Here is a 9953-nt window from a genome sequence, read left to right on the forward strand (position 1 = left end):
CGCAGACAGCAAGGGCCCAGTGAGCAGATACCAAAAGAAAAGAATGTCCACACCTTTATCTCCGCGGTTCCGTCAGGTTCTATGGCTACTCTGATCCTTCCCCTGCTTAGTCTCACCCAAGGTGGTGGCTCTGGGAGCAACTGAGTGTTTTGGATTAGAAAACATTGGATTTCTTGCTTCTGCTACAAATTCCCCTAGCTGTAAGCCTTCCAAACTTCCAAATATTTCTTTATATGTGGTTGGGAGTTCTGGCACCAACCCATGAACCTACTTGGTCCCATATTCTGCATTGCTGCTGATGGAGCTTCTCACTGCTCTTCTACCCGATCTGCCATCTTGTTTGTTCTCCCCCATATGGGTTTCTAGGCTGTAATTTCCCAATCTTTATGCAATCAGATTGCCAGATACTTCTCCATATAATTTTAAAATTAGATTATTATACAGATTATACTTGCCTTGTATAGTAATACAAATCTGATTTTAAAATAATGAACTTTATTGTGTTTTTAATATTATATTTGACTAAGAAATAAAATAATTAACTTAGTATAATATATAATTTTTGTACAGGATAAGACTTATGAACAAGTTGATTATATGATAGAATAAAATAGTGGTTGAATTTTAAGGTATAGGCAAAGCATTTTTATCTTTACCAATTTATAGAGGCCCAAGTTTCAGTGTTTACCTTCCCAGGAAGGGTAATACTTAGCTGACTTAAACTTTTCAGGCAACTGCAAGTTCAGTGAACACTCCACATAAAATACCCCTATTTTCTTATCTTTCCTAGGACTGTCTCAATATCCAACAATTTCAATTGTTATTGTTGTTGTTCTTGTTGTTAAGTGCTATTGGGATGGTTTCAACTTATACCGACCCTGTATAGGATTTCTAAATTGTGGCTGGTGAGTTTGAACCATCGATCTTTTGGTTAGCATCAGCTATTCCCAAGCACACAGTCTTGATATCATAATGGTCTTCCCAACCTTGGATTTCCCACTTTTTTTTATCCTCCTAAGAAGCTCTGGTAGCATAATGATTATGAGTCAGGCTGCCAACCTCAAGATCATCAGTTTGAAACTACCAGCGGTTCTTCAGGAGAAAGATGAGGCATTCTGCTCCCATAAAGATTTACAGACTTGGAAACCCTGTGCAGAGTCACTATGAGTCCAAACCAACTCCACGGTACTTAAAAACAACAACAATTAAGTAAAAATCTAGTCTGTTTTTAGTTAAAAATCTCTCTTTTAGGATGAAAACTGGAAATGTTATTTTCAAGATTGTTGCTGTTGTTAAGTGCCATCAAGTCAGTTCCAACTCATAGTTACCCTGTATTGGGTTTCTGAGGAGCAGCTGGTGGGTTTGAACTGTCGACCTTGTGGTTTGCAGTCCTGTGCTGATCCTACAGTGCCCCACCAGGAGTCCATTTCCAAGATAGCATCTCAAAAAAAGGAAATATATATTCGTGATTAATAATATCATATAACACCATCAATTGTCAATAATATTATGTTCTATGAATGCAAGTTAAATATACATCCTTTACCTTTGAACTCAAATCATGCATCTGTTGTTGTGCAGACATTTTTGCTTTTGTAAGAAAAAAAAGTAATATGTTACTTGACAAGAAAGAATAGTTATTTTGTTGCTGTTGTTGTTGTTGTTAAGTGCCATTTAGTCAGTTCCAACTTGTAGTGACCATGTGTAGAGTTTCAGAGGAGCAGTTGGTGAGCATGAAGTGCTGACTTTGTGGTTCAAACTGACCTTGCAGTCCAGTGCATTAACCCACTGCACTATATCGGTACTTTTTTCTTCCTAACACATTGTTATTATTATTGTTAAGTGCTGTCAAGTTGGTTCCAACCCATGGCAACCCCGTCCGTATAGGGTTTCTGAGGAGCAGCTGGTGAGCTTGAACTTCCAATCTTGCAGTTCAAACGGCTTTGCAATCTGACACATTAATCCACAGCACCACGATTAGTAACCTTGAATAATCCTTGCTTTTTGTAGCAATTATTTGATATGTTGCAAAATTCAAAGCAGGTTCTATACATGGGAGTTTTAAGCAAGGAGAGAGAATGTCAAAGAAATAAGAACTAGTTTTGTATACTTTGTGATGTGTAACTAACTGATTATTTGAGGGAAGTGGTGGTTCAGTAATAGAATTCTTGACTTCTACTCAGGAGACTTCCGCAGGAGAAAGATGAGGTGTTCTGCTCCCGTAAAGATTTACAGCCTTGGAAACCCTGTGCAGGGTCACTATGAGTTGGAACTGACTCCACAGTACTTAACAACAGCAACAACTCAGGAGACTGAGGTTCGATTCCCAGCCAGTGCACCTCATTTGCAGCCATCATCTGTGTCACTGAAGGCTTGAGTTTTGTTATGCTGCTAAACAGGTTAAAGCAGAGATTCCAGACTAAGATGTACTAGGAAGAAAGGTCTGGCAATCTACTCTTGAAATTCAACCAATGAAAATCCTGTAGATCCAATGTCCCAAATGCTCAAGCATCATGGTGACTATACAGGATAGGGCATTACTTTATAAGGTTGTGCATGGGATTGCCATGAGTGAGGGTCACCTAACTGCTGCTAGGAACAACAGATTCTTTAACAAAGCTTTCTTAAAGCTCACAGCAGAGACTAATATGTAACCTGCTGTTATTAGGTACCCTTGTGTCACTTCAACTCATAGTTACCCTCTGCACAACAGCAAAAAGAAAAGTTGTCCTGGTCCTACCCCACCCTCACAATCACTGTTACCTTTGAGCCCATTGTTGCCATCACCTTGTCAATCCTACTCATTGGGGGCCTTCATCTTTTTCACTGACCTTATACTTTACCAAGCATGATGCACTTTTCCACGATCTAATCCTTTCTAATAACATGTCCAAAGTAAGAGAAAAGAAATCTCGACATCCTCCCTTCCAAGGAGTATTGTGGTTATACTTCTTCTGAATCTGACTTGAATTTCTGGTAGCTTCTTGTTGATATACTGCTGCAATCATTTTGAATTATTATCAGCAAAATTTTACATGTTTGTTATATAAGATATTGCTTTATGATTTCAAAATTTTATTGGGACACCCTCTGGAATGCACACAAATATGAATGATTTTAGTTGGTTCAACAGGTAGCTGTCATCCAAATTTCTTGGCATAGTGAATGCCTCCAGTGTGGCATCAGTTTGCTAAAGCATTTCAATTTGTATTCCATAATTCCATCAATTCCTGGAGTTTTATACTTTTCTAATAGTTCCAGTGAAGCTTGAACTTCTTTCTTTAATACCATTAATTCTTGATCATATGCTACCTTCTAAAATGGTTAAACATGAACCGATTTTTTTTTTTTTTTTTTTTGACACAGCAACTGAATATTCCTTCCATCTTCTTTTGATGCTCCCTGTATTGTTTGAATATATTGCCCACAGAATCCTTCAATATTGCAATTCAATACTAGGATATTTTCTTTGGTTCTTTCAGCCTAGGGAATGCTGAGTACGTTCTCTTTTGGTTTTCTAACTCTAAGTCTTTGCACATTTCACGATAATACTTGTCTTTTCATGCTGTCCTTTGAAATTTTGTTTAGCCTGGTGTAGTACCATCAATTTTCCCAGTCATGTTGGCTTTTTTATTCTCAAGGGAACATTTCAGTGTGTCTTCTGACATCCACTTTGGACTTTTCTTTCTTTCTTGTCATTTTAATGACCTTTTGCTTTCTTCCTGTATAATGCTCTTGATGTTATCCCACAACTTTTCAGGTCTTTTGTCATTCTTGTTCAATGCATCAAATCTGTTCTTGAGATGGTCTCTAAATTCAGGTGGGCTATACTCAAAGTTGTGTTTTGACTCTTGTGGACTTGTTTTAATTTTCTTAAGCTTCAGCCTGAATTTGCATATGAACAATTAATTGATGGTCTTTTCCATAGTCAGCCATAGCCTTATTTTGGCTGATCATATTGTGCTTCACCAATGTCTCTTCCCACAGATGTAGTTAATTTGATTTTTGTGTATTTCAGCTGGTGAGGTACATGTGCATAGTTATTATTTACGATGTTGATGAAGGTATTGGCAATGAAGAAGTTGTTTATCTTGCAAACTTCTATCATACAATATCCATCTTCATTTCCATCACTAAGGTCATAATTTCCAGCTACTGATCCAATTCTTCATTTCCAACCATCAGTAGTGCTCAATGCATCGTGATTGCATGCTTGATACATTTCAGACTTGATAGAATTCTTCAATTTTTTCATCATTTACTTGGTGTGTAAATTTGAATAATAGTTGTATTAACTAGTTGTTTTTGTAGGTATGTACATATTATCCTATACAGACTGCATTGTGCTTAAAGATACACAGGCTACATATGCACATGTGTCTGTCATTTTGTAGTACTGTGATGGTTTGTGTATTACTATGATGCTGGAAGCTATGCAACTTGTGTCTCAAATATGAGCAGAGTCACACATGATGGACAGATTTCAGCAAAGTTTCCTGACTAAAGTTAGGCTAGGAAGAAGAAATAGGCTGTTCGCTTCTGAGGGATTAGCAATCGAAAACTTTATGAATAGAAACATTGTCTGATACGGTGCTGAAAGATGTGTCTGTGCTTGGAAGACACAACTGAAGAAGAGCTGCTTCCACAAAGTAAACTTTACCTTAATGATGTGGATGAAGCAAAACTTTTAAGATATGATGAAGCAATATTACCATATTTGATTCTATCCCATATGTAACCTAGACATGATCAAGTACAATAATATTATTATTTAAAAGGGAGACTATTGGTGGAAAGTCTGAAAAAAGGTTAAAAAATTTGCTCAAAGAAAAATAAAAATGTCTATTTAAAATTCTCTGTTGAGAAGAATTATGAAGATGTCTAGACTCTGGAATGGAGTCCTGGTGTGGCACCACAGGGCAAACACTCGACCTCAAGGTCAATTAGAACTGCAAAATTGGTGGTTCAAACTCACCAGCCACTCATCCAATACAGGGTCGATATAAATTGTGTATTTCAGATAGAATTTTGCAAGATAAACAACTTCTTCATTGCAAATACCTTTTATTAACATCGTAAATAACAACTATGCACATGGACGTCCCCAGTTGAAACACACAAAAATTGACTCAATGGCACTTAACAACAACAACAGCAGGCTCCAGGATAAGGGATGGGAAGAGTTCAGTAACTGATTAGTGCAGTCTTTCATAGGTCATAAAATAGGGAGAAGCAAGATATTTGTCTTTTATTTACTCAAGTTGTAAGAGAAAAGATATCTTGATTCTAATAAGACAATAGAGACAGCTAGTTCACTAGATTGATGGAAGTGTTCTTTAACTAGCTACACCATTGTATATTACCATCAACAATGTATGAGGGCCACCATTTTTTCCCCAAACATTTGCCAACACTTAGTGTTTGTCTGTCTTTTGAATTATCAGCATCCTAGGGGGTGTGATAATCCTTGGCGTTTGGTAGTTCTATAGGAAAAGCAGTGGACTGCTAACACAAGGTTGCATATTCAAACCCACAAGTCACACCTTGAAATCCTATACAGGTTTACTACGAGTCAGAATTACCTGACAACACTTAACAACAACATGAATAGGAACCAACTAAATGGCATCTAGTAATAACAAGTGGATGTGAAGGGATATCACATTGTGGTTTTCATTTTCATTTTCTTAATGAGAAATGATGCAAGGAGCTCTGGTAGCGTAGTGGTTACGAATTGGGCTGCGAACTTCAGGGTCAGCGATTCGAAACTACCAGCTGTTCTGCGGGAGAAAGATGAAGCTTTCTGCTCCAGTAAAGATTTACAGCCTCAGAAACCCTGTATAGGGACGCTATGAGTTGGAACTGACTCCACGGCATATAACAACAACAACAACAATGATGCTAAGCATCTTTTATGTACTTATTGCTTAAGCATATATATTGTTGTTGTTGTTGTTGTTAAGTGCCGTCGAGTCGGTTCCAACCCATAGCGACCCTGTACAGGGTTTCCGAGTTGTTTTTTTTCTTTTTTTGAGGTGCAAGAGTTCTTTATATATTCTAGATACAAGTTCCTTGTTAGCCATATAAAACATGTCCAACTTTCATTTACTCTGTGCCTTGCTTTTTCACTTGCTTGATTGTGTAATTGAAGCACAAAAATTTTGATGATGCAGTTTATTTATTAATTTTAATGCTTATTTGTTCAATAATTACATAACCCAAGATTATCAATACTTCCTCTCTTGTTTTTTTCAAACTTCAGTTCTTATTTTTAGGTCGATATTCTATTTCAAGTTATCAAGCTATTTTTTTGTGTGTGATTTAAGTAAGGGCCTAAATTAATCTTTTTGCATGTGGATATCCAATTGTCCTAATCTACTCTAATGAAAGCTATTCTATCTGTCTTGAATTGTCTTAACACCTTTGTCCAATAGGAGTTCCTTGCTGTTCATAATTTTATTGAAAAATAAACATGTATATTTGGCTATTATATTCTATATTCAATATCTTCAGTATGCTCACAAAGCAGGCTAAAGGTAATTGCTTAACCTATGAATTTCTTACCAAAGAGGCATCAGGATATTGCATTAAGCCCTTGCTCTTATAGTGGGAACATTTAGGATAATTTTCTTAGTTGTATAAAATTGCTATCACAGAAATACCACTAGTGGACAGCTTTAACAACCAGAAATGTATTCTCTCACAGCTTAGGAGACTAGAAGTTCAAATTCAGAGTGCTAGCACTTGGGGAAGACTTTCTTTTTATTTTTCTGGGGAAAGGTCCATGTCTGTTCTCAGCATCTGTAGGCTCAATATGCCTTGTAAATCTCCATACATATTGACATGAATTTTCTCCTGGATCTACGATCAGCAAAGTGCAGTAACTCCAGGTCAAAAGGACTCACTCCACTCCTGGCTTTTCTGAATTCATTCAGTTTACTTCTCTTGAGACTTTTGTATCTCAAAAGAGTTGATTCAAGATACAATTTAATCCTGTGGATTGCTTCTGACCTTGGTTAATATCATTGTTGTTCTTCAATGCCATGTAGTAGACTACAACTCATGGCAACCTTGTGTAAAACATGACAAAACACATGCCGGATCTTGTACCATCCTCACAGTAATTGTTATGTTTGAGTCCGTTGCTGCTGCCACTTCGTAAATCCATCTTGTTGGGAATCTTCCTCTTTTTAACTGACCCTCCAATGTACAAGCATAATATCCTTCCCTACGGACTGGCCCTTCCTGATACTATGTCTCAAGTATGAGATGAAGTCTTTCCAGTCTGTCTTCTAAGGAGCATTCTGGCTGTACTTCTTCCAGTGCAGATGTGTTTGTTCTTCTGTCAGTCCAAAATACTTTTAATATTCTTCTCCAACACCATCATTCAATTGGATCTATTCTTCTAAAGTCTTCCTTATTCATTGTCCAACTGTAACATTTACAAAAGTTACTGACAATAGCATGGCTTGAGTAAGGCACACATTTGTCCTCAAACTGGTATCTTTGCTCTTTAACACTCAAAAGACATTTGTGGTTGTTGTTAAGTGCCAATGAGTCAGTACCAACCCATAGTGACCCATAGCATAACAGAACAAAACACTGCCTGGTCCTGGGCCAACTTCACAAGCTTTGCTACGCAAAAAACCACTACTGCTGCCTCTGTGCCAATCCACCTCATTGGGGGTCTTGCTCTTTTCATCCAACCCTCCACTTTACCAAACATGATATCCTTCTCCAGGGACTGGTCCCTCCTGACAATATGTCCAAAGTATGAGAGATAAAGTCTAGCCATCCTTGCTTCCAAGGAGCACTCTGGGTGTACTTCTTCCAACACAGATCCATTTATGATTTCTTGACTGATGCTGATTGTGGATCCAAGTAAAATGAAATCTTTGACAACTTCAATCTCTTATCATTTTAGCATCACATTATTTATTAATTCATTTGTGGGGATTTTCATTTTCTTTACATTGAGTGCAATCCATACTGAAGACAGTATGTAGTCTTTCATCTTTATCAGTATTTTAATTACTTTTGACTTCCAGCAGGCAAGATTGTGTCATCGGCATGTTGCAGGTTGTTATGGGTCTTCAATCCTGATCAAATCACCAGTAATTATCAATCCATCTTGATTGCATGCTTGATCAATTTTAGACTGAAGAAGTTTGTAGAATTCTTCAGTTTCATCATCACTGGAGTTAATGATTGGTATATAAATTTGTATAATAGTGGTATTAACTGGTCTTCCTTGTAGGCATATGGATATTATCCTATCACAGACAGCATTGTACTTCAAGATAGATCTTGAAATGTTCTTTTTGATAATGAATATGATACCACTCCTCTTAACCTTGCCATTCCTGGCATAGTAAACCATAGGATTATCTGATTCAAAATGGCTAATACCAGTCCATTTCAGCTCACTAATGCCTAGGATATGGATCTTTATGTGTTCCATTTCATTTTTGACAACTCAGAATTTTCCTGGATTCATGCTCTATATTTCATGTTCTAATTATTAATGGATCTTTACAGCTGTGTCTCCTCACTTAAAGTTGTGCTCCATCAGCAAATGAAGTTCACATTACTATGGTCAGCTCTACTTTGAGGAGGCAACTCTTCCCCAATCATATTTTGAGTATCTTCTAACATGAGGAACTCATCTTCTGACACTGTATCTGACAGTGTTCTGCTACTATTTATAAGGTTTTCAGTGGCTAACCATTCAGAAGTAGTCTGTCTCTCCTTCCTCCTACATGTCTTAGTCTGGAAGCTCTGCTAAAACCTGTTCACCATGTATGACCATGCTAGTATTTAAAATACTGATGGTAAGGCTTCCAGTATCACAGAAACACACAGTCCACCACAGTATGACAAACTGACAGACGAGTGGAGCAATAGCCTCATAGAAGTTAGACTATACAACACATTATAATTAAATCAGATGAGGGCTTATTATATCATATCATATCATATTATAGAGATGCTTGTTACACTAAATCTCATCATGAAGGAGATGACTACAACTTAACTGCTAAAACACTGAGAATCCTGGTCCAGCCAAGCTGGCACAAAGCCTTAATGGTCACAGCTAGTAACTGAAAGGTTAAGAGTTCATATCCACCAGCTGCTTCTTGGAGAAAGATGTAACAATCTACTTCCATAAGATTGTTGTTAAATGTTGTCAAGTCAATTCCAACTCATCACAACCCCGTATAGGGTTTCTGAGGCTCTAAATCTTTGCTGAAGTAGAAATCCTCAACTCATCTTTCTCCTGCAGAGCAGCTGGTGGGTTTGAACCATGATCTTATAGTTCATAATCAAGTGCTTGTCCTATGGAGCCACCACACTCTCTATATAAATATTACAGTTTTGAAAACACTATAAAGATTATAGCTTTTAAAACTTATTTGACAGTTTCACTCTATTTCTATAGGGTTTCTATGAGTGGGAATTAATCTGATGAAATGGTTTTAGGATTTTTTTCTTTTTTTTTTATGGTTAGTAACTATGATAAATGCTGGAATTATTTTTATTACTAAATGCAATCATTCAATGATAAATGTACCATAATTGCACTTTCTTATAGTATTTAAATGTTACTTAAAATTTATTTTACAACTTTAAAAAGGGAAAAGAAACTTCACAGCAGTCTTTTACTAGTTCAGTGAAGAAGATAGTCAGTAGATTTTACTGATTAGTGAGCTAAGTACTGGATATCTATTACGTTCATTTGCAAATATTTGCATTTTCATTTTTCTTTGAAGGCTAGACTCAAGATGGATTTCAATCTTGTGACTGTGGCATGTCATTTAATTACTAGTACCTCAGTTTCCTTCTTCTTTAAAGTCAGTGTATAAATTATTATCTATCTGGTAAAGTTGTAGATTACTGGTGTGGCACTGTAGGATAGGCACTGGACCACAAATTTAATTTGAACCTCAAGTTTC

This window comes from Chrysochloris asiatica, unplaced genomic scaffold (genome assembly GCF_000296735.1).
Source record: "Chrysochloris asiatica unplaced genomic scaffold, ChrAsi1.0 scaffold00011, whole genome shotgun sequence".
Taxonomy (NCBI): domain Eukaryota; kingdom Metazoa; phylum Chordata; class Mammalia; order Afrosoricida; family Chrysochloridae; genus Chrysochloris; species Chrysochloris asiatica.